This window comes from Gigantopelta aegis, chromosome 9 (genome assembly GCF_016097555.1).
Source record: "Gigantopelta aegis isolate Gae_Host chromosome 9, Gae_host_genome, whole genome shotgun sequence".
NCBI classification, from domain to species: Eukaryota; Metazoa; Mollusca; class Gastropoda; order Neomphalida; family Peltospiridae; genus Gigantopelta; species Gigantopelta aegis.
This window is the reverse complement of record NC_054707.1, coordinates 58,444,484-58,471,749: the sequence shown is the minus strand read 5'-3', so window position 1 is coordinate 58,471,749 and position 27,266 is coordinate 58,444,484. Positions and strand designations below refer to the sequence as shown.

General features: G+C 34.5%; 1 protein-coding gene across 1 annotated transcript in view; it reads left to right on the top strand.

The window, feature by feature from the left end:
* Window positions 1-3,288: 3,288 nt before the first annotated feature.
* Window positions 3,289-27,266, top strand: part of LOC121381665 — a 235,383-nt gene continuing 211,405 nt past the window's right edge. The window contains exon 1 of the mRNA XM_041511009.1: window positions 3,289-3,972. The gene's annotated coding sequence lies outside the window, so the exon portion shown is untranslated. The remainder of the gene's footprint in view (window positions 3,973-27,266) is intronic.

Below are 27,266 nucleotides of genomic sequence, written 5' to 3'. Positions count from 1 at the left end.
TTTTATCTTGTGTAACTGTATATAATTATTATGATTATTAAATTTTTTATCCTTCCATTCATTAAATAAAACTACTATTTTACATAAGATTGCTAAAAGAATAATGTTTTTCTATTTGACCATTTTAACAAAGATAAACTACACCATCATATTTTTCATGTTTATGTCATTTATTTAATTAAATTTAACAGTACAAATTAACAAGATAACTTTTATAATTCAGTTTTTAATAGCAAAACGTCAATATGAAACCTAATGATGAGTTTATAAGCATAGTTTTAGTTAGCTCCCCTTGTTAGGCATAATCACACGATATCTTTCATAGTTGTCTTTCGTAAAATAACCTTTGTATTATATACTTAAGGATGCGAGAGAAAAGGTTCCTCATCGCTTTTCCATATGAGTAACACATGTCACAAAAGTGTGTTTCTTCTCCTGTACTCCCCATCAAGAGTCAACCATATGCTAAGACAACAAACAGCCATAGTATAAAACTGCAGTGCTGTCGGTAATGCTTAACAAACTTTCCTTCCAAAATGCCGAAGCACATTGTGTTGCACAAATACAGTTTTGAACAGAGTATTCTTTTACATCACTGACATCGGGTTGATTCCAGTTCGTACAACCCATTACGTACCGTCAACAAACATTTCTTGTTCTGTGGACAATGTTTTGTACTTGTGAAGTTTGAATTCAGTAATATTTTTGTTCCAATTCATAATGGCAGTTTAGAATGCAGTAAAAAAAAAAAAAAAATCTGATTCATAATGACAGTTTTGAATGCAGTAATATTTTTGTTCCATTTAATAATGGCAGTTTTGAATACAGTAATATTTCTGTTCCATTTCATAATGGCAGTTTTGAATGCAGTAATATTTTTGTTCCAATTCATAATGGCAATTTTTAATTCAGTAACTTTTTTTTAATAAAATTTCAATTCATAATGGCTCTTTTGAATTCAGTAATATTTTTGTTCCAATTGAATTCAGTAATATTTTTGTTCCAATTCATAATGGCTGTTTCGGAATACATTTTAGTTATAAATATAGCTGTTTTGTATTATCCATTATCACTTTGATTCCAGTTGTTGTCCGAGTGTAAGAATTAACCCATTAGGTAATATCATTCCTTGCACTCACTGCACATTGTTTTGTACTCGTGCAGTCTTGAATTCAGTAATATGTTTGTTCCAATTCATAACGGCTATTTTCAATTCAGTAATATGTTTGTTCCAATTCATAATGGCTGTTTTCAATTCAGTAATATGTTTGTTCCAGTTCACAATGGCTGTTTTGAATGCAGTAATATATTTTAGTTATTCCAGTTTATAATGGTTGTTTGGAAATGCATTTCCATATGTATATATATATATATAGCTGTTTTTGTATTATTAATGATCATCACAGACTGAATCATCATATTTACTATACAGTCTGACATTGTGTTCATCCAGAGCCTAGCTGGTGCATGCTTGTATTGACACACAGACTCGACACGTACTCGGTGCCATCAGCCTTTACTAATTTACACCATGAGTCCTTCATGTGTAGATTAATTAAACTGATCACATAATTATATTTCTGCTCTGCTTGGCCAAATCCATAGATTATTGGCATATTTGTGTTTGCCCACTGTTGGTAATTAGTATGTCTGATAGACTGTTAAATCTATGAGCATATAATGAGTCGTTATACATATATAGTGTCATACTGTGAGCATGTGCTGTTAGTAGTTAAATATAGTTACTAGTGTGAAATCTGTGATCATGTGCTGTTAGTAGTTAAATATAGTTACTAGTGTGAAATCTGTGATCATGTGCTGTTAAATATAGTTAACAGTGTGGAATCGGTAAGCATACACTTTGAGTATTTAAATTCAATTAATAATATGGAATCCGTGAGCATATACCATTAGTAGTTGAATACAGATAATAGTGTGAAATCTGTGAGCATGTACCATTAGTAGTTGAATACAGATAATAGTGTGAAATCTTTGAGCATGTACCATTAGTAGTTGAATACAGATAATAGTGTGAAATCTGTGAGTATGTACCATTAGTAGTTGAATACAGATAATAGTGTGAAATCTGTGAGTATGTACCATTAGTAGTTGAATACAGATAATAGAGTGAAATCCGTGAGCATGTACCATTAGTAGTTAAATACAGATAAATAGTGTGAAATCTGTGAGCATGTACCATTAGTAGTTAAATAAAGATAATAGTGTGAAATCTGTGAGTATGTACCATTAGTAGTTGAATACTGTTCGTAATCACATATACGACACAATTCATAAGGGCGGTGTTGAATTCAGTAATCTTTTTGTTCCAATTCATAATGGCTGTTTGGGAATACATTTTTGTATGTATAGAATGTATACTACCAAATCAAATCCCATAGATGACAATAGTAACATATATGGCTAAAATGTCTACATAAACACCACAGATATAAATGCTACCACCCCTCACTCTTAAAATGAATCACACAAAAATTGTCAGGTTACTCATTTCAGAGATAATGAATAGTGTCCATGACTACACTAGTTCCCCACAAAAATTGAGGTGGGTTTTTTTTTTACAGGTAGTCCCTAAACATGTTTCAAGCACAAGGCTACTTGACTGTGGTACTAGATGAAATAAAATTGCATACATTTTTTGCCCAGATGAATTTTTTGTTTTTTTTTTACAACCAACACACTCACATTTATCACCGATCACAGGATTTGTGATGTTAACATCTCTATATCAAAAGTTGGGTGCACCTCAAACTCTGACCCAGCCGGAAGTTATTTGGTTTAGTACTACCTAAAATCTATGAGCATGCACTGTTCATAATAATATAAGCTGACACAATGTAGAATCTATGAGCATTCATTGAAGTATAGAGCCAATGCACCACGACTGGTATATCAAAGGCCATGGTATGTGTTATCCTGTATGGGATGGTGCAGATAAAAGATCCCTTGCTGCTAATCAAAAAGAGTAGCCTATGAAGTGGTGACAGCGGGTTTCCTCTCTCAATATCTGTGTGGTCCTTAACCATATGTCCGATGCCATATAACCATAAATAAAATGTGTTGAGTGCGTCGTTAAATAAAACATTTCCTTCCTTCCTTCCTTCCTTCATTGAAGTATAGTAAAATATATGACTTGTAAAATGTGTTAGAATGTATTGTGAGTAGTTCCATTATGAGTACTTATGTATGTACCATAGCGTAAAGTGTAAAATCTATGAGCATGCACTCTTCGTAATTATGTAATTTAACATGGTGTAAAATCTATGAGCATGCACTGTTCATAAGTATGTACACTAACACAGTGTAAAATCTGTTTGCACACACTTTTTACATAAATCTGTTTGCACACACTGTTTACATAATTACAATGTAAAATCTATGAGCATGCACTGTTCATAATTATGTACACTGACACAGTGTAAAATCTATGAGCATGCAACTGTTCATAATTGTGTACATGTGGAGACACAATGTAAAATCTATGAGCATGCACTGAGTATTTCCATCCACCTGACACAGTGTTGTGGCAGATGAAAGCCTGTTAAACACACTGACTGAATACATCACAGACTTGTATAGTTGACTATAGATTGGCTTTCTTTCTTCTGGCTGATCATGTGGGTGTAGCCGGGCCACTTGCGGAGGACCCATTCTCAGTGATGCAATGTGATCAGTGCTGATTGCCTCCCAGGAATCCGTCACCTGTCTTCAGGCACACGGCCAGAACAGTCTGTGTTGTAGTAGACTATACATCACAGACTACACATGTGTGCTGTAGTAGCGAGTAGTTTGTCACTGTGCTGCAAGATATGTGTGCGCAGTGCTAGACTGTTAGAAAGTGTTCTGAGTTTCTAACGGGGACAGTGGGAACCGTGTTCAAAAGACACTGTACTTTTTTTAGTGGATGGGACTTTTCATTGCAGTTGGCAATTTGTGTTTGGGGTTTTCTGACAGGTAGGTGTCTCTGTTTGATAGAATATAAAGAAGGTAATTAATAACTTAACAATTATCAATTTTATGTTAAAACAAATTTTTAAAAACGATGTGCCACATGAAAATGATTTTGACAAATAAAAATAATTTTAACTTTATAATAAGTTGATAACCTGTATGATGTTTATTATTGTAATTATTCTTTTTTCACTATAAGGAAACTTTACTTGTAGTGATTAACCCATTTTATACACTATTATAAGTATGGCCTATACATCTGCCAGGCCTCTGAAAATTGCAAGAGTGATAGTTTCACTCATGCGTCGCTTAAGTATAGTTTGAGTAACCCATTGTTCGTTCACGCATTGAATTTATGACATCATTTACATGTTCCTTGTTCCAGCCAGTGCATTTCCTTCCTCTCTTCCTTCATTTACATGTTCATGATGGGTTACCTAAAAATTAAATGCATTATCTGAATTTGTATAAACCAAAATTTTCAATTCTCACAGGCCTGTCTGTAACTGAATGTTAATTTTAGTTAATTAAAAAAAGAGAGGTTTATCTAGATTTTTAAAATGTGCTCTCGTTTTCATCGGTTAAAACATGGAATATGTTGAAAACACATTCTATACCATGCAGTGTTACTGCCAGAAAGATATTTTTGAGTATGGCGCTATGGAATTGAATGCAACCACAGTCCACAGTCCAGAAAGAAAATGGGTGAAGTTTAGCGTTAGGGTTAAGAAAATCATACAGTAATGATAAAAGTAATTAATTTTGTCAAACTTAAAACAAAAAAATCAGCAAAATGTTTTGGGGTATGGTGCCATACCCATTATACCCTCTGGCAGAAACCCTGTATACTCACCTGTGAATATTGTATACAGGAAGGCAATATGTACTAAACTGAGTAGATATTCCCATGACATATAATTTAAAAAACTAAAAAATTATTGTTTTATTAATTCATTTTGTTTTTACCTTAGATATCTATATAAAGAACTGTATATAATATGTACATATATTCTGACTTTTATTTACCGGTATACCATCTTAAAGGTTTGTTTTTATTATAAGCCATCTCTGCTAATAATTTTAGCAGGACACACGTCATTTGTATGTGGAATTTACAAAACTCCCAACCCCAATAATTATATAGATGGAAAAATACAGATAAAGTGAGTTGGGTTAATATACATGAATGTTTTCATACATCAACTCTGTATTTCTGTCTGTTCATCTGTCTGTACATTTGAACAAAAGTGGGATCATTAGTATCTTAGAGAACATTTAAAAAAAAACCCAAAACATATATGTATACAATGTGTGTGTGTGTGTGTGTGTGTGTATATATATATATATATATATATATATATATATATATATATATATATATATATATATATAATATATATATATATATATATATATACACACACACACACACATGTATATTTACAAAATTTATTCTCTTAAATTGAATATCTAACTTCACAATAGTACTGTAAGTCTTTCACTTCAATTGATTTTGATCTTTTAAATATTTAAAATGAAAGAACACAATACTTCTGGTAAAATTATTTTCAAATAAAGAAAATAATGTGTTTTGACATACTTTTTCATTCAAATAAAATTACTTTAATGGGTCATTCTACAGAAAATCTGATGCCATATATAACCGTATATAAAATGTGTTGAATGCGTTGTTAAATAAAACATTTCCTTCTTTCCTTCTACAGAAAATGTCACTTTTTATGTCCCTACACAATTTCTTTTTTATGTATATATAGAAAACTAAGTTGTTTTTAACGATACTGTATTAATAATATCATCCTGTCAGTATTTATTTCTCTCTGCTAATCAGCTTTGATACAGATTTTATTCAGGATTTGTGAAAAATGTCATTGGTTTTACCTGTCCCTAGCACAACACTATACCTAACGTGTACTGTTAAAATATATAATAGAAGACATAACACTGAATAACTTAAATGTAAATTATAATACATACTGATGGCTGACTTTACTCACTAATATATATTTTTTATTAATATATTCACTTAATTTGAATGTTATCTAGCTTGACAAAAATACCGGTACTGTAAATCTTTCAGTTTAATAATTGATTTTGGTCTTTTAAATATTTAAAATGAAAGATCACAAGACTCGGGGCTTTAGATCACACTAATTTGGGCACATATGGGCTTTTTGTCTGTTCTGAGTACACCATGTTGGTGTTTTTTTGTTTTTTGTTTTTTGTTTTTTTGTTGTTGTTTTTCCAGTCAGTGCACCATGGCTGGTATATCAAATAATAATAATATAATAACAAAATTATTTAGTGAGGGTAACTCAGTTAACAAAAGCTAATCTTCCATAAAGCCCTCAGGTACAAACAATACAGAATTACAATACATACCGTTGGCAAAATGACAAAAGGTCATAACTACGCTTTTTGGCGAGAAATCACTTTTTGGAATTTCCAGAGTTAGAATGTTCATATTCTGCTTTTGTCAAAAGATCGCAACTATCGGCCTATTAGAAAGTGGTTGACTGTCACATGACAAATAGTCGTATTATAACTGGTCCAAGAAACAAAATGACAAAACGTTGTATCTACAAAGTGGGAAGCTAGAGTGTAGACATGACGCTCAGCACTGCATTATTTTCACACATTACATGGATTACATGTAAATAAAACCAGTTAATTACACTTGATTGTATGTGTATTTAATCCATGTATAGATCTTGCCTCATTCTTTCAACCTGTGTTAAATTCTAGATAAATATGTCGTAACTGACATTTTCAATGACTTTTCAGATGTAAAATGTCGTAAGTACATTTATAGACCTGACACATAGGGTAAAATGTCCTAATTTCGGACTATGGTATACCCACTATTAAGTAGTTATCACTATTAACTGTTAATTTGTTCACATAACAAGACTATAACAAAATAACTTTGGTGTCGAGGTTTTGTCATTTCGCCGACTATACATTTATGAACAAAGAGAAAATGAATGACACACAGACCAGTGATAGAATGACACACAGACATGTGATAGAATGACACACAGAACAGTGATAGAATGACACACAGAACAGTGATAGAATGACACACAGAACAGTGATAGAATGACACACAGGCCAATGATAGAATGACACACAGGCCAATGATAGAATGACACAGACCAGTGATAGAATGACACACAGACCAGTGATAGAATGACACACAGAACAGTGATAGAATGACACACATGCCAATGATAGAATGACACAGACCAGTGATAGAATGACACAGACCAGTGATAGAATGACACACAGGCCAATGATAGAATGACACAGACCAGTGATAGAATGACACACAGACCAGTGATAGAATGACACACAGAACAGTGATAGAATGACACACAGGCCAATGATAGAATGACACAGACCAGTGATAGAATGACACACAGACCAGTGATAGAATGACACACAGACCAGTGATGAAGTTACTGCTGGTCCACCACTGGGCCTTGAAAATAAGATTTCTCAGATGAGATATAGTACCTAAAATATCATGACTTTGGTGTAATATCTCATTGTAGTACCTAAAATATCATGACTTTGGTGTAATATCTCATTGTAGTACGTGAAATATCATGACTTTGGTGTAATATCTCATTGTAGTACGTGAAATATCATGACTTCGGTGTAATATCTCATTGTAGTACGTGAAATATCATGACTTCGGTGTAATATCTCATTGTAGTACGTGAAATATCATTACTTTGGTGTAATATCTCATTGTAGTACCTGAAATATCATTACTTTGGTGTAATATCTCATTGTAGTACCTGAAATATCATTACTTTGGTGTAATATCTCATTGTAGTACCTGAAATATCATTACTTTGGTGTAATATCTCATTGTAGTACGTGAAATATGACTGATGTAATATCTCATTATAGTACCTAAAATATCATGACTCTGGTGTAATATTTCATTGTAGTACCTAAAATATGTACAGAGGTGTTGTTTTGGATATACTCGGAGATGAAAGTTTTTGGGATTTATAAAAATTCTGGATTTTTAATCATCTGAACAGTGTTTCCAGTTTCACTGCTGTTTGCTCAAAAAACAAATCCCATATTCTTTTTCTAAAACTTACGATATGGTTTTGGATGATGCTTTGCATCCATTCTGAAGCCTCCCACCATTTTAGAGTATTGTGCAGCACTAACCCAAATGCCTTTTTCTCATTCCAACCAGTGCACCACAACTGATCAAAGGCCGTGGTATCTGCTTTTCTATCTGTGGGAAAGTGCATATTAAAGATCCCTTAGTACTAATGGAAAAACATGTAGTGGGTTTCCTCTCTAAGACTGTCAGTTACCAAGTGTTTGACATTCAATAGCCGATGTTTGATTAGTCCATGTGCTCTCATGGTGTCATTAAACAAAACAAACAAAATAACCTGAATGCCAAACTTGGTACCCAAACGCCAACTCTGTACCTGATCACAATTATTTAAACTTGCCTTATCTCTGTATACTAATGATTCTGTTGTGTTATGCATACATGTAGATAGGAGTGGGGTGTGCAGGCTGATTTTGGCCTGAATTAAATGAAAAAGCCAAAATGTGGATAACAACATTTGTTCATACATGTATTTGTATTAGTATCAAACAGCTCCAAATGAATCATTACATACTTTTACATAGATAACAACTAATAGCAGAATGATGAAAATACATGGTGAAATGTTTTTAGGCCAGATAATTTTGTTCGAATGTGTCCATCAAGTACAAAGATTTGCTCCAGTACTGGGAGAGAGAAGTTGACCCCCCACACCAAATGTTGTATGCTTATGGTGTTTTGATATTTTGTTAAAGGGACATTGCTGAGTTTGCTGCATTGTAAGATGTCTCCGACTAATAAAATATTTCTACGATTAAACTTACATATTAAATATATTTTCTTGTTTAAAATATTGGTGTCTGTATATTCAGTGTGTTTCTGGTCGTCTTAATATTTGAATGAGGCCCAAACTGGATTTTGTCTTCAAATAATTTTGTATGTACAAAAATATATTTTAGGAAATAAAATGAAATTTAACCTAATACAAATATTAGAACGATCAGAAACACGTTTAATATACAGCCGCTAATATTTTATGCAGAAAAATATATTTGATATGCAATTACAGTCGTTAAAAAGTCTTTGTTAGTCGATAACATCTTAAAAATTGCAGCAAACTCAGGAATGTCCCTTTAAGGATGTTTGGGCTGGACAAATCAAAATGATATGTTTATCTTGTGGTGTTTTTGGTATCTGTATATATATATATATATATACATATATATTCTAGCAAATCATCTCGGTTAATGTCATCTCTGTAATAAAGATCTACACTAGTCAACCCAATTAATGTAATCTGTAATCAGACTAGTCAACGTAATTAACATAGATACGAGTGGTAATAAAGTTATTTAAAACCCCAGTGAAGTTGGTTCACCTGGGAGCTTCCTGGTAATGACATGTAGTCATCTGATTATACTGAAAACGCTGAGGTTCATTATAGATACCTTTTATCTGTTGGTTGACTAATTAACTGTTATTTGCTTTTTATGCTTCTGCATTTTGTTGGTCAAATCTGGCTTGATAGTTTGCTTTAAAGAATACACCAGTTATTTAATAAAAACCCATTTTTTACATTAGTAAACAGTTCAGCCATTCTTGGTTTAAGTCGATGTTTGTTTTGTTTAACAGCACTACTAGAGCACATTGGAAACCCACTACATTTTTACATTAGTAGCAAGGGATCTTTTATATGCACCATCCTACAGACAGGATAGCACATACCATGACCTTTGATATACCAGTTGTGGTGCACTGGCTGAAATGTGAAATACCCAATGGGTCCACTGACAGAGATCGACCCTAAAAACCTACTGCGCATTAGCCAAGCACTTTATCACTGGGCTATATCCAGCCCCAAAGTCATTGGTTTATCCAGCCACCAATTAAAAGGAGCACCAAAACAATAGCCTTTCAAGTTGTTGATTAATACAGCCACCAATTAAAAGGAGCACCAAAACAATAGCCTTTCAAGTGGTTGATTAATACAGACACCAATTAAAAGGAGCACCAAAATAATAGCCTTTCAAGTGGATGATTAATACAGCCACCAATTAAAAGGAGCACCAAAACAATAGCCTTTCAAGTGGTTGATTAATACAGACACCAATTAAAAGGAGCACCAAAACAATAGCCTTTCAAGTGGTTGATTAATACAGACACCAATTAAAAGGAGCACCAAAATAATAGCCTTTCAAGTGGTTGATTAATACAGGCCCGGGATGTAGCTCATTGGTAAAGTGCTCACTTGATGCACAGTCAGTTTGGGATCAATCCTCATGGGTGGGCCCATTGGGTTATATCTTGTTCCAGCTAGTGCACCATGACTGGTATAACTAAGGCCATGGTATGTGATATCCTGTTGTGGATGGTGTGTATAAAAGATCCCTTGCTACAAATTGAAAAATGTAGCGGGTTTCCTCTCTAAGACTATATGTCAAAATTGCCAAATGTTTGACATCCAATAGCCATCATAATTAACATAGATACAAGTTGTAATAAAGGCCATATTCGTTTTTGCTAAATATAATTTTTTAAAAACTAATGAACTTCCATTATTATCTGACCTCTTTTTATAAAAATGATATCTAGAAAAAAATTGTGTAATTATCTATATGTAACCAAGTACATGATTTTGGATAATAAAAAGGTGATTGTTTAAGACAGATGGTTGCTTATTAAAGTTGGCCACTTGAGCAGGTTAGACTGAAATGTCAAATGGCTGTTCTTGATTATTTTAGCTTTTAACGGTTGCAAGCATTTGAAGTGAGTAGTTAATTACTGGTATTCAGAGACTAAATTGCTAATTACAGTTTCAAAGAACCTGTCGATTGCACCACTTATAGAAAAAAAGAATAGTACAATTAACTTAATCATTTAAAAAGCAAATTACAACTAAAGTCTTTGGGATGTCTTTCCAGATCTATTGTTAGTGGTTGGATAAGGGAGAAGTTGTAGTAGTGGATTGCAGATTCCCACATTGTTATTAATGGAATAGCTACTGAAATGTGAATCTAGAGTTCAAGCACACTATCCTGGGCCCACACCTCAAGACTCTGGGATGTCTTTCAAGGACAGGGATCTATAGGGATCCTAGAGAAGTTGAAGTAGTGGCAATATACATATTGATATTAATGGAGCAATTACTGGAATGTGAACCCACAATACGCCAGACTTGGCTACTGTGCCAAAGAAGCCACTTGGCTTGTCAATATTGCAACATATCATTTAACTCATTGTTAGGTGGGGCGGGACGTAGCCCAGTGGTACAGCGCTCGCTTGATGCGTGGTCGGTCTGGGATCGATCCCCGTCGGTGGGCCCACTGGGCTGCTTCTCGTCACAGCCAGTGCACCAAGACTGGTATATCAAAGGCCGTGGTATGTGCTATCCTGTCTGTGGGATAGTGCATATAAAAGATCCCTTGCTGCTAATCTGAAAGAGTAGCCCATGAAGTGGTGACAGCGGGTTTCCTCTCTCAATATCTGTGCAGTCCTTAACGATATGCCTGACGCCATATAACCGTAATTAAAATGTGTTGAGTGCATCGTTAAATAAAACATTTCCTTCTTTCATTGTTGGGTAGCAATGTACCAAATAGCATCTTACTGCGTCACTTTGAAGTGCATCTAACTTTGGATAATGCATTAAATATGGCCCAACCTTCTATTGGTGAGATATATGACAGGACTTGTTGTTAGTATATTCTTGTAGTTTAAATTCAGTTGGTACCAGTATACCAGCTACAATTGTGCTTAAAACGGTGGTGTCCTACCAAAAAAATAGGATGACAATTTTTGTGAAAAACTAGTATAGTCAAAGACACTTCCTGTTATTAATAAGCCAGATTAGATTAATTTTTTGTATATTTCGGAAATATGGTTTTACTAAAATAATCACAAAAATGAAATACAAGTTTGTATACTTTTAATACCCTTTTATTTAAGACCATTTAAGCCATACATATTTGTCTTATTTTATATGAGTTGTACAGTGAAACCTCCCAAAATATTGTACGTTGGTAAACAGGAATTCTCTTAAAAGTGGATGTTTTTCAGTCCCTTTTTAAATATCAGTACAGAACAGAACAGAACAGAACATCTCTAAACCAGATTATATTTTAATACCAGACTATTTGCTTGGTCATGTGGGTGTCTTGTTTACAGGAGTTTCACTGTATATCTTGTGGCCAGATCTTCGTTTTTCATTTGTTGTGTTGTATTGCTCCATTAATGGAGTGGGATGTGAATGAATGAATGAATGAATGAATGAATGTTTAACGACACCCCAGGACAAAAATACACCGGCTATTGGGTATCACAAATGGTAAGTAGGAGCGGGATGTAGCCTGGTGGTAAAGCACTTGCTTGATGCATGGATGGTTTAAGATCGATCTCTGTCGGTGAGATCATTGGGCTGTTTCTCATTCCAGCTAAAACACCATGACTGGTGTATCAATGGCGGTACTATCTTGTCTGAGATGATGCATATAAAATATCCCTTGCTACTAATAGAAAAAAGGTTTACTTTCTAAGTCTACAGGTAAAAATTACAAAATGTCTAACATCCAATAACCTATGATAAACAAAGCAAACTTTTAAGTTTTAACTCTTGCTCCTGCAGTCTTTAATGTGTTGTCTGGTCTGAGTATAGATTTTAAATATTTACTTCTGAGTTAATAAAATAACTAAATGTACATTGGCCAGATTCATACATATAGCACTGATTCCCATTGCAGTGAAATGTGCTAACAATTTCAACTCATGGTATGTGACGAAAAACAACCTTGTTACCAAAATTAATTATTTCTCAATTTTATACTTATACATTGTAATATAAAATATTTTTTGGATGATTCCATAAAGAAAAACCCCACCGATCTGTCCGTCCGTCCGTCCATCCATCCGTCCGTCCATCCGTCTGTCCATCTGTCTATCCATCCATCCGTCCATTCATCCATCGACCCACCCCTTTTTATTGTGTGTTTACATCCAGTTGTCCTGGATAACTGGACTATGGAAGGAAGCACCATGGATTTTATTCCATTGTACACTAACTGGGATGTGAACCCAAAACCTACCAGTCTCAAACTCTGTGACTTAACCACTACACTTTATATCAGACATTTTGTCTCTCAAAATAAATAAAATCAACTCTTATTAAATGAGTCTATACAGCTACTAATCCTACACTGAAATGTCAAAAATAGCTACTGTCAACTAGATCTGTCATTGTCAGTGTATTCTTTCTCTATTAAAGTGTCACTTTTTGAGACAGCGTTTGTAACAGTGGCACCTAGGTATCGATTCCATGGTACGACCGTCTGACATGCATCTCCAAAGTACTGTAGGGACGCCATTTGACCACTCTATTCCTCAGAGAGATGGAGAAATCGGTGAAGCTGTCCAATGTGCATTATAGTCCTTTATTTACCAAAAGTCTGTAAGTGCTTTATTTTGTGCAGTTCTTGTACATAGTGAAATCTCCAATGATTGCCAATAAAACAATTTCACAACTTTCAAATTATTCCAGTGTGTCGGTAGGCTAGCAATTGTGCCCGACGTTTTGTGATGGATCCAATGGAGTTTGCTAACCAGTGAACAAATTCAGTGCCGATGGCAGATGGATGTAAATTAAATAAATTTTATTGACATATGGCAGCACAGATTTAACAACTTCTTTTACTGATCTGCCAGTCTAGTTTTTACTTGTTAAAAAAAATCTTATTCCGTAAAAATGTCTGTAAAGAAAAGAAGAGAATGTTTGCAGCAGAAAACATTTTTAAAATAACGTGTTTGGTAGATTGCAGTTTGTCATTATAGTGAGAGATCCTGTTTGTAGGATGGTGCATATAAATGATCCCTTGCTACTAATGGCAAAATGTAAGACTATATATAAAAATTACCAAATGTTTGACATTCCAATAGCTGACGATTAATAAGTCAATGTGCTCTAGTGGTGTTGTTAAACAAAGCAAACTTTACTCCTTTATAGTAAGAGAGAAAACGTGTTTCCATTAGTCCAGTGCTACCAAATACATGTGTCAACAAAGAATCTTTAATTTATACTTTCCCACATATAGGACACCATTGTATGTTAGAAGCAAAAAGCATAACTTGGGTGTTTATTGCAAAAACAGCTTTGCATAAAAGAATCTTTGCACATGTGTTTCCTGCACTGATGTCCCTATAAAAGCAACTGTTTTTGGGGCTTTTTTTTTTTTTTTTTTTTTTGTCTCAATGAGTAACGTTGAAATTTATTGTGAAAAAAATTTAGCTTTTTGTTTGAAAATTTTATTTTTAAAAAATCTGGTTTGAACATCAACTTCTTTCAGTTACAGTTTTTTTTTACCAATATCTCATTTGTCCGCTTGCTTAATGTATATGACATGTCATTTCTATAAGAAAATATTAGTGAAATACCCATTGAATTATTTATGGTTCTCAGTATCAATGTATGACAAGCACTTTGCCACTGAGCTAGGGGTGAGACGTATATACTGGTATATCAAAGGCCATGGTATGTGCTATCCTGTCTATGGGGTGGTGCATATAAAAGATTCCTTGCTGCAAATGAAGTGGCGATGTGGGTTTCCTCCCTCAATATCTGTGTGGTCCTTGACCATATATCTGATGCCATATAACCATAAATAAAATGTGTTGAGTGCGTTGTTAAATAAAACATTTCCTTCCTTCCTTCCTTCCTTCCTTCCTTCCTTCCTTCCTTCCTTCCAGAGTTACATCTGCTTTAAAAGTGTTAATTTACTGTAACTTCACTCAATCACCATTTAATACTACATTGATTAGTTTTTTAAATTTATCTTTTAAAAATATTACATTGAAAAACAAATGAAGAGTTCATTTCCAAAATGTCATATGCACCAATTTCTAAATTTTGAAGTCTACCATGAAGCTATACTGATGTTAGTATAACTCAGCAATATGACAAACATTTCTATCAAAACACAATCTATGCCCATTGCATGAACAGGTTGTTAAAACTGCTTTGTGCTAAATGACTTAAAGCACAAAGCAGTTTTAACAACCTTTTCAATATTGCAGCAAGAGTGTATTTTTCTCAAAATTATGGAAATGGTTTTAATGTTTTGGAAATGCTTTTTCAAATAAATTAATATAAACACGTATATATTGCATATTAATGTACAACCTCTGTAATTGCCGCAGAGTTTTTAATTCTCCTCGGCATTTTCTTTGTTGGATTTATTTGATATTTTGTACAAAAACCTTTTTTTCTCGTAGACATTTTCTTAATTGCAGGAGTTGAATATAGTTGCATTCCATCTCTAGAAACCGGCCTCAGTGGCGTCGTAGTTAGGCCATCGGTCTACAGGCTGATAGGTACTGGGTTCGGATCCCAGTCGAGGCATGGGATTTTTAATCCAGATACCGACTCCAAACCCTGAGTGAGTGCTCCGCAAGGCTCAATGGGTAGGTGTAAACCACTTGCACCTACCAGTGATCCATAACTGGTTCAACAAAGGCCATGGTTTGTGCTATCCTGCCTGTGGGAAGCGCAAATAAAAGATCCCTTGCTGCTAATCGGAAAGAGTAGCCCATGTAGTGGTGACAGCGGGTTTCCTCTCAAACTCTGTGTGGTTCTTAACCATATGTCTGACACCATATAACTGTAAATAAAATGTGTTGAGTGCATCGTTAAATAAAACATTTCTTTCTTTTTCCATCTCTAGAAAAACAAATCCTGCTTCTGCCTCTTAATAAAATCTAAAATATTTTAACTCATAACATTTCTTAATTTAGTTGGTTTCAACTTATTTTCGTGCTTATATCCAATTAAAGTTCAAGCATGCTGTCCTGGGCACACACCTCGGCTATCTGGGCTGTCCAAGACGATGGGTTACTTGTTAGATGGTTTGTGGTCAGTACCCACTTGCTCTGTGTTGGAGCTGGTACCGGACTGTGAACCTTGTACCTACCAGCCTGTAGTCTGATGGCCTAACCATGACGCCACCGAGGCATATACAATTTTTTTTAGCCAATCTTCTTGTGTCTGTGTGATGACTGTAATGCCATTGTAATAAGTCAAAACATCTTATTGTTGTCACTGGGTATGGCTGCTGATAACAGATTACTTTTTATCAGCATTGGTTATTCATGTCAAAGCCATTAGTGAGATTTCTTCCAGCTCTTGACAGCAGCTCTGACTTACTCTTGTAACATATATCAGCAGAAAGTAACTCCATCCATATTTGCTCCTTAATTATGTACATCTTGAGTGGTTTTTTGTACTGGGACCATTCTGTTAATAATATCTCAAGGTTTCATCATCAAGGTACTAGCAAGAAAACAGTAAGAAACCAAATAAGTACTTATAATAGCTAATTAGTAAGGCAATGATGTTTACACAACAACAGCTTGGTAATGATTTTTTTTTTAGGTTGGCTTGGTATACAGGTATGTAAAACATTATTCTTGGAAACTTGGGGCCTAATTCACTAAACTCTTGCAACTTTATGATCTCGCAATACAATGCTAAAAGACTTACAAAGAGGATGTTTTGTTGTCTAGCAGAGCCTAAGAGACGTTTGTGAATTTGGCACTTGTTTTATGTTTTCTTCTATGGTAAAAAGAAAAGAAAAAGATGTTTCAATACTGCACTTTTGCAAAAATTGTAATCTGTTGGAAAGGAAGTTACTACTAAATTAATAAATAAATAAATGTATAAAGTTAGAACATGGATATAAATGATAGTCTGATTTTGTTGAAGATTGTGATCTATACTGTAGTTCTTATTATAAATGAGTTCCCCCCCGCCAAAAAAAAAAAAAATCAACAAACAAAAAAACAACAACATTGAACTAACATTAATCAAAGTTAATATAAATACACCATCCTGTACAAGGTCTGTTCCAAAAGTATCCGATCTTATTTTTTTCTCTCGGAAACCAGTTGCAACCTAGAGGCAAAAGTGATACAAGTGTGGTAGTAGACCTTACTGTGTATGCATGATTTTTTGCAGCCTCGTCCAGTGAGTCAGTTTCTGCCAGGCAGCCGGTGTTCGTGGTTGTGTAACGTGCTCATAGCATTTACACTTTACGTGTGAAAACAGAACGTGTTGAGCAGTGTTATTGCATCAAGTTTTGTCAAAAGCTTGGTGATACCCAAACTAAAACAATTCGTAAGATTCAGCATGCCTTCGGCAACAATGCTATGGGGGTTAAACAAATTAAAGAATGGTTTAACTGGTTTAAAGATGGTCGAACTTTGGTTGACATTGACCAGCATTCCGGTAGGCTGTCAACAAGCCAAAATCCACATGTCATTGACCAAGTGCACAATTTTATCATGGAAGACCTTGATAAATTGTCCCAAGAAATTGCTAATGATGTTGAGATTAGCGAAGGTTCTGCACTCATCATTTTAACGGTTGATTTTGGGCACGCGCAGAGTGGCCGCGAAATTTGTGACCAAGCTGCTTTCGCATAAGCAGCAAGAACTCCGTCTTGACGTCGCACCTGGTCCAGGATTTCTTGGCCAAGCATGGAATTACTCAGGTTCGCCAGGCACCTTACTCTCCAGACATGGCCCCTTGAGATTTCTGGCTGTTCCACAGGTGAAGATATGCCGCTGAAAGGGTCCCGATTTGAGAGCCGACATGACATCATGAAGAACGTGACGTCGTACCTGACAGCCATTCCAAAACAGGGCTTCCAGAAATGTTTCCAGCAATGGATGGACCGCTGGGCTAAGCATGTGGAGGCACAAGGGGCCTACCTCAAGGGAGATTAGAGATGGAACCCAAAATTTAAGCTACTTTTTTCTCCCCGAACAGACCTCGTATCTCTAATAAAAAAAAAATGTAATTTAAAAAAGGGAAGAAATAAAAGAAAGAAAAACTCAAGTGTTTTTACCTTTTTATTATTCTTTTTCCTAAGTGTGGCACTAAAAGAAAAATAATGTTTTGTTATTAAGCAGATAGATTTAACCATCTTGTTTAAATTTATTGTTAGTGGTTAGTGAAAGAGAAATTGGTGTAGTGGACTTACACTTAGCCAATTATTCATTATACTTGCTCTGCGTAGGAGCCTGTACCAAGACGTGAACCCAGTACTCACCAGCCTTAAGTCTGATGTCTTAACCTGTACACCACCGACGACGGTTATCTCTTATGATTTGATATTCTATACAAAGTTAAAGTTTGTTTTGTTTAATGACACCACTAGCAGGGCTCGAACTTAAGAATTTGTCTCCCACTGCAATTTTAAAAAGAATTGCCATGGTCAAAAAGGCCCACTGACGGCAATTTTGAGCCTGCCTATGGCAATACTTTTTAAAAGTGACTTTGCAGCAAATAAATATGACTGAAAGGTTATTTTGTTGTATTTCAAATGTGCAAATATTAAATACTGGCAGATAATGTACACCAGGGCCTAATTCACAAAGCTATTTTAGGCTTTACTAGACAACAAAGCATCTTCTTTGCAAGTCTTTTTACATTGCACTGCAATATCACAAAGTTGCGAGAGTTTAGTGAATTAGGTTCCTGGTGTATACATTTTGCCATTGTTGAGGAGCTTTACCAACGGCACAAAAGTGCCATCAGTGATGCTACTTTTGTATCTCAATAATGGCAATTGGCGCCGGTGCCGTTGTTAAGTTCAAGCCCTGCATTAGAGCACATTGATTAATTAATCATCTGCTATTGGATGTCAAACATTTGGTGGATCTTTTATATGCGCTTTCCCACAGACAGGAAAGCACATACCACGACCTTTGACCAGTTGTGGTGCACTAGTTGGAACAAGAAAAACCCAGTCAGTTGAATGGATCCAAGTGAGCACTCAACCGACTGAGCTAAATCCCTCCCCATGTTCTATACAGCTAAGCCTGATTGCAATGTCTTGTAATGATTCCATTAAGTGTTCATTATATTGATGTACCGGTAGTTTAGCACTTCTTCTGATCACAAGTTGATGGATAAAATACTCTGCCTTCAGGACTCTGTTAGCTGCTTACTCATACACTAGGCCATTCATCAAATGCAAACACCACTCATATAAATACGCCACTATAGTCTTACAGGAATGATTTTTTCCTCCTGTGTGCTTTCCAAAAACTCTAAAACAATGTGTCGAGTGTTCTGCAGTGCCAAAACCATTTCTTGGCTGTTGAGAACGGTTTGCTGTTGGCAAGTATAGTAATCCAATAACGAATGAAATAATTACAGATTCTGTGTGCATCCCATTCTCTCGGAGTATAGACACACCATAGTGCTGAAGTAGCTGGAGGCTTTAACCCATACGTGGTGCTCGAGCACTCTCTAGTTACATTTTCACAATTTCTTTATTGGTGTTATATGTCTTGATGGTATTATCGGGAATATCTCCAGGGATCATTCCCATATTATTTGGCAGGTCAATAATTGTGTTTGACGTCAAACATGATGGTCAGTTGCTAGCAGATGTATTCAGAAAGGAATATTTGTGGTCAAAATACTAGCATGAAGATCTGGATTATATATTCAATTCTTTATTCCATAGCCCATTTACAGACAACAAAAGGTGACATTTGAAGGACCCGTTGTTCAACAATTCATATAGCGAACTAAATATTATTTAATTGCAATTAGTTTGTATATAGATTTTAGCAAGAATAACAATATTTGTATTTTCTAACAATTATTTTTGGTGTACATTATCTCATATAGGTCTACACATTAACTTATATCCTACTGTTATAGTTTTGATTCATATAATTTATTCTCATATTTATTATTTTCCTTTAATACCATACCCCACCCTCACCCACATACACACTCTTTATCAACGTGTAGTCAGCTTATGATTGTTGAACAACTGGACCTTTGTGCAGGTGACATTATTCCAAAGTACCACTATATGAACATCATAGTTATAATCTTCTATGCATTTACATTACACACCAGATCTGTAATGTACACCACTTCTTTCCTTTCTTAACTGCAATGCTTTAGCTAAATAAATACTTAATCCTTTTAGTATATTTTCATTTCTTGTAGACATCAATTTATTAAAAATATACAAGGATCTATTTGTCAAAAAATTTCTAGGTATATATATTTCTCTTAGTTTCATATAGTGGACAATTTATAATAAAATGGAATTAGTTTTCTACTTCTCTTTTATTACATAATTTACAAATTCTATCCCTTTTATTTAAATCTATATTTCTACCTTTGTCAACCGCTAGACCCACGCTTCCCATTCTAATCAGTGCTATATCCTTTTTATATATGTCAAGTGCAGAAGATGTAAGATATAATTCAGGTTCTAGATTTAATTTATATTTACAATATATATCATACCTACTACTAGAATTAATTTTCGTAATCCAGTGTTGTGTTTGAATATCTTTTACTCTTTGTTTGAAGGTGGCTAAAAATAATTACTTATCCCCAACATCTTGAGATATCCACACATATCCAAAACCTAAAGAAAACATAATTTTCTTGACAGCAGTAGCCCACGTATATCTTCCTGCATTATCTAAAGAATATAACATGTTGTAAGCTTTATGAGGATATCTGAAAGTTGGCATTTGTAACAATTTTATCCAATACTGTATACACCTAATGAGACTGTTATGGTATATCAAATATCTTCCACATTCCCCTAGTGCCATGACATTTGGTACATATTTACTTACATTTAAAAATCGTTTACAAGCCATATATTGTACTCTTTCTATACTTTTGAACTGTTGAAAACTCCATAGTTCAGACCCATACAATAAAATAGGTAATACCTGTGTATCAAATATTTTAAAGTAAATATGAAATGGGAATACTTTGTAGTTTGACATTGTTCTCAAAATCTCTATTAATGCCCTTTTACCTTTGACTGCTAAATGACTAGTTACTTATGCTAAACTTGTTTGACTATTGAAACATATCCCAAGATAGATATATTGTGGAATCACATTTACTATTTTTCATTAATGCAAAGTTTTCCCCCTCTTTGAAATACTACTACTTTTGTTTTCTGTAAGTTTACAATCAGCTTCCATTTTTGACAATAATTATACAGTATATCTAGTTGCTTTTGTAGCCCCCCTCGTGTATCTGAAAGTAAAACAATATCATCTGCAAATAACAACATCATAATTTCTGTAAGATCTGGTGTCATCTGGATACCTCTTTCACAATACTTGACCATCTCACCACTAAGTTCATTTATATACAAAGAAAACAGTATCGGGCTTAAAACACACCCCTGCCTAAGGCCGACAGGGCACTCAAAAAAATCTGTTAGTCCATTGTTTGTTCTGATACATGACATAAAGGTTTTATAAATAGCTTTAACACTGTCTATCAGTTTACCACACAGCCCAATGTCCTGTAGGAGAAACACTAACTTTTTTCTATCTATGCAATCAAATGCTTTTTTAAAATCAACAAATGTAACATACAACCTCCCCTTCCTTTTGGAGAGATATTTCTGTACACATGCATATAGAGTAAACACATTATCTATTGTAGAATAGCCAGCCCTAAAGCCTGCTTGAGCTTCGGTTATTTTATTATGATCATTGGCCCAGTCTGTTATCCTTTTACTGATAATAGAGATATATATTTTACTAAGTACAGGTAATAAAGTAATTCCACAGTAATTACCTGGATTATCTTTTGATCCATTCTTATAAATTGGCACTATTATTCCTTTTGTCCACATATCTGGGCTATCAAAAATTTATTAAATAATTTTATCATATATTCATAAAAATAATCTTTACCAAAAATAAACATTTCTCCAATCAGATTATCAAACCCTGCTGCTTTACCCATTTTCAATGAATTAATAGAAGATTCAATCTCACATCTTGTTATTGAGGCAGTATAACCTGTCATAATGTCATCTAAATTTTGTCCTCTGCTATTAATAGAATGAATTTTATCATCATTATAAACCATGTCATTATCATCATCAATTTCTTTGAATAATGTTGTAAAATGTGTAAACCATTTATCTTGTCATATTGGAATGTTTATATTTTGTTTCGATCGCATGCGTCTTAAATGGGACCAGAATACTTTATTATTTTGTTTACCAGCAGCTGTTGACAATTTATAGATTTCATCATTTACATAAATATCTTTCTTTACCTTTATAATTGCTTTATATCTATTCATTGCTGTTCTGTATTGACCATAACTATACCTTGTTCTAACTTTTCTATATTTTCTAAGACTGTATTTAGACTTCGGTGGTTTGGAAAGTATAGCTCAGTGGTAGGATGCAATATATGATTGGATCAATGGACTTGAATTCCACCCAATTATAGCCACTTCCCGACAACTGGTACATCAAAGGTTATGTTATGTATAGGAAAGTACTAATTGATGGATAAATTGTTGTTAATAGAAAAATGTAACAATGTCAAAATTATAAAATTTGGGATTCAAATTTTGTCATCCAGTAACAGATTATTAATAAATCATTGTGATTTAGTGGTGTTAAACATTTAACAAACTTTTAAAATCAGAGGCCACCTAATTTTTTGGTAGTTACTTTAAAATTCAATCAATACATACTACTCAGCATTTGCTAAGGACCAAGTGATCAAGGTGAAATTTGTAGAATTGAATAAATAAAAAAATCATCACATACTTATTATCTCATGACAACACGATGTACAATGTAGCATATGTTGCTTTTATGTGTGATTATTCAAAAGTTTCATATTTTTCATAAACAAGTTCTTCACTGTCATTTAATAAACTGGATCAATTGCATACTGAACTGTCATTTAATAAACTGGATCAATTGCATACTGAACATTTGATCTTCAGTAAATGATGAATAGCATATATATTACAAAACAACCTGCATTAATTAAGCATAGGTCACCTTAATATATTATTATTCCAAATCAAAAGGAAATGTTTTATTTAAAACGACACACTCAACACATTTTATTTATAATTATATAGCATCAGACTTATGGTTAAGGATCACACAAATATTGAGAGAGGAAACCCACTATCACCACTTCATGGGCTACTCTTTTTGATTAGCAGCAAGGGATCTTTTATATGCCTCATCCCACAAACAGGATAGTACATACCATAGCCTTTGTTACACCAGTTGTGGAGCACTGGCTGGAATGAGAAATAGCCTAATGGGCCTACCGACAGGCCTAGATTGACTGAGCATCAGGTGAACGCTGTATATTCCAAATCATGTACACATACTGCAGTACATGTATAAACTGATCTGTATAAAGGTGTAAAAGTTAGTTTATTTTGTTTAACAACACCACTGGGGAACATTAATTCATCAATAATAGGCTAATTTTGACGTTATTATAGTTTTAGAGAAGAAACCCACTAATTGTTTCCATTAGTAGTAAGGGATCTTTTATATGCACCAGCCCACAGATAGGATAGCACATACCATACTTTGATATACCAGTCGTGGTGCACTGGCTGGAATGGGAAATAGCCCAATGGGCCCACTGACTGTGATCGATCCTAGATTGACATGGCACCAGGCAAGAGCCGTATTACTGGGCTACGTCCCACCCTGACCGTAATTAGTCTGTGAATTGTTTACATATGCAGGGGTCAAGAAGAGGGAAATATCTAATTAATCTGTAAATTGTTTACATATGCAGGGGTCAAGAAGAGGGAAATATCTAATTAATCTGCCAGATCAGTACCAACCAAAATTTACTAATTCACCAGAATTTCTACTAGTCTCACCCGGCATCATAATTTATGCCACCATTCAATAAAACAAAACATGTTGAGATGTTTTTTTTTATAACAACTTTTGCTTATAATGTAATGGATTCAACAGAAAATAAATCCTTTATTTGAATTTCAAAAAGTTCAACACTCTTGACTGGTGGTTATATTTCTGAACTTGTTTGTCATGATTTTTGTAGACAAGTAGACTAGTACAGTATGCTGACAAGTAGACTAGTACAGTATGCCGACAAGTAGACTAGTACAGTATACTGACAAGTAGACTAGTACACAATGCCGACAAGTAGACTAGTACAGTATGCCGGCAAGTAGACTAGCACAGTATGCCAACAAGTAGACTAGCACAGTGTACTGACAAGTAGACTAGTACAGTGTGCTGACAAGTAGACTAGTACAGTGTGCTGACAAGTAGATTAGTACAGTATGCAGATAAGTAGACTAGTACAGTGTGCTGACAAATAGACTAGTACAGTGTGCCAACAAGTAGACTAGTACAGTATGCCGACAAGTAGACTTGTACAGTATGCCGACAAGTAGACTAGTACAGTATGCTGATAAGTAAACTAGTACAGTGTGCCGACAAGTAAACTGGTGCAGTATTCTGACAAGTAGACTAGTACAGTGTGCCAACAAGTAGACTAGTACAGTGTGCCAACAAGTAGACTAGTACAGTGTGCCGACAAGTAGGCTAGTACAGTGTGCCGACAAGTAGACTAGTACAGTGTGCCGACAAGTAGACTAGTACAGTGTGCCAACAAGTAGACTAGTACAGTGTGCCGACAAGTAGGCTAGTACAGTGTGCCGACAAGTAGACTAGTACAGTATGCTGACAAGTAGACTTGTACAGTATGCCGACAAGTACATTCTGCAACTCTGATGTATCCCCATATCAGTCTCTGAAGTCAAGTTTTAAGCCTGGCGGATATCTCTGCAATTCTGTCGTATGATAAATGATTTAATATCAGGTGTTGGTGCCAATAAATCAGAAGCCACCAGGGTAGTTTTCATTTCCGATGAGTGCGCTCATATCGCAGCAATATTTGCATACAAACCTGTGTTCATACTGATGGCCAGCATTTTAAAGTTCTTGGCACAGTATTATTTTTTAGTAATTTTCCTGGATTAAAAGCAGCCAGGATCTGCAAAGTTTGCCAGACAACTGTTCCTGATATATCTTCATAACACAAATTTTATCAAGCAGTGAGTGGAAGTTGTCAGATGAAAAGTCTGACATGTCTGATAATTCTTCTGACAGATTTCATCATATGTCTGCCTATCCCAATGAAAATTAAATCGTACAGTGTATCACATAATTACAGCATCGGCTGTTTAATGGTATTCTATGATAAAATCACAGAAATATGTCCCTGGTTTTAAAGTATTAAGTGACCTATATTATGCATCCAAACCACAGGTTACCGTACCATATTGGGGTTGTCATGTGGTAAAGCTCTTTCTTGATCCTTGGTTGGTCTGGGATTCATCCCATTGGTGGACTCATTGGGCTATTTATTGCTATAGCCAGTGCACCATGACATAAAAGGTTGTGGTATGTGCAGTCATGTCTGTAGGAAAGTACATATAAAAGATCCCATGCTACTAATGGAAAAATGTAGTGGATTTCCTTTAAGACTATATGTCAGAATAACCAAATGTTTCACATCCAATAACCAATGATTAATAAATCAATGTGCTCTAGTAGTGTCATTAAAGAAAACAAACAGGTAACTTTTGTATGATGGAATTGCAGAAATATGTTCTTGATTTTAAAGTATAAACTGACCTATATTACAGCCAAGCCACAGGTTACCATACCATATTCTTCCAATTCATCATCTGTAGTGTTGAGCAATCACCTATCTTCACAGGTCACCTTCCCATTCAGAGGTGGAATCCAGCTCACTTGGTAGAACGCCACTTAAGGTGCTTAAGTTGACCCATTCTCTGATTGGGCTTTTCCCGTTCCAACCAGTGCCTCACCAATTGCTAAATCAAAGACCATGGTATGTGCAGTCCTGTCTGGGAAACTGCATATAAACCATCCCTTGTTGCAAATGGAAAAATGTAGTGTTTTTTTTTTATCTAAGGCTTTGTAAAGCACCCCCTCCAAATTTATTGACATCCAATAGCTGATAATTAAAAAATTAATGTGCTCTAGTATAATTAAACAAAACAAACTTTTACTTTACTATTTTTCCTAATTATTAACATACATGTGTATGTATATATATATATATATATAAACAAACCTTTAGATGTCACTCTTTATAAGCTTTGGTATGTAGCTGCACAACAAAGGTTTTACTGTATTTTTTCTTTAGCCTTAAATTGTTTTAAAATATATATTTTTTTAATGCATTATTGATTTTCATTTGAGGATGATTGATGGAAATGGAATGTATGTACACAAGGATCCAAAGCTCAGGTGTAAATACACATGGCCTTGGTTGTATGGCAGACTGAGATTCTGGGAATCTGCATCAGTGCATCAACATAACCTGAGTTATTCTAGTGATTCCATGGTGTGGTTATTCCAATGTTTCCAGAGTGTGATGGTACAAATGTGAAACGCATCGTACCTAACATGAATATGGTCTGTGTAAATAATTTGACAATAAACAAGGTTACGTCATGTTTAGTCAGTGATAATCAGTGATATTTGGCAGAAAACAGTTTGTTCATTAGTACCTGAATATGTAATTATGTGGTCCATTTGTGCTCTTCTGCTTTAAGCAGCAAATGGAACCAGTGCATACAAATATCATGCACTTACCCTGGCTTTCATTCAGTCAGTACTACCTTCCATATTGGAATAATGTTACACACATCATTCATTATACATGTATTACAATTTAATACTCGTATGATCCCACATACAAATTGGTTTTATATACAGTGATAATAAATTCCTCAATTCAATGGTTTAAAAAAAGAAAGAAAAAAATAATAAAATAATAAATTTAAAAAAATAAAATAAAATAAACAAACAAAATAAATTAATATTTAGAACAAAATATTTTAAAAGGATTTTTTTTTTGCAAAGATATTTAAATTAGTTTGAAGAGATGTTTAGATATCAAGATCATGCAGTTCCAAAGATAAAAATGATTATATAAAATGTAAAACTTTAACAAATATATGGCCCATGCCAGTAGGAACACATTATACTAATGCTATCAACTGTCACGACAAAGTTGGCCAACTCGACAGTTATGTAGTAATTTCCCCAAATCTCAACTTACTACATGTGTACTCAGATTAACAGCTAATCGGTCAAAGGTGGTGTATACGACAATAATCAAGTTGTAAAGAGTACTGTACCTAGACTAAACAACTGGACAGTCGTAGAAGTCGTGAGATTAGCGAGTTGGCCAACTCTTATGACAGTTGGTAGTTTGACACTAGCATAACATTACAATAATGAACATTGTGTTGGTTTGTGATTTAAAATGTCAGTGTACAATATGTCTC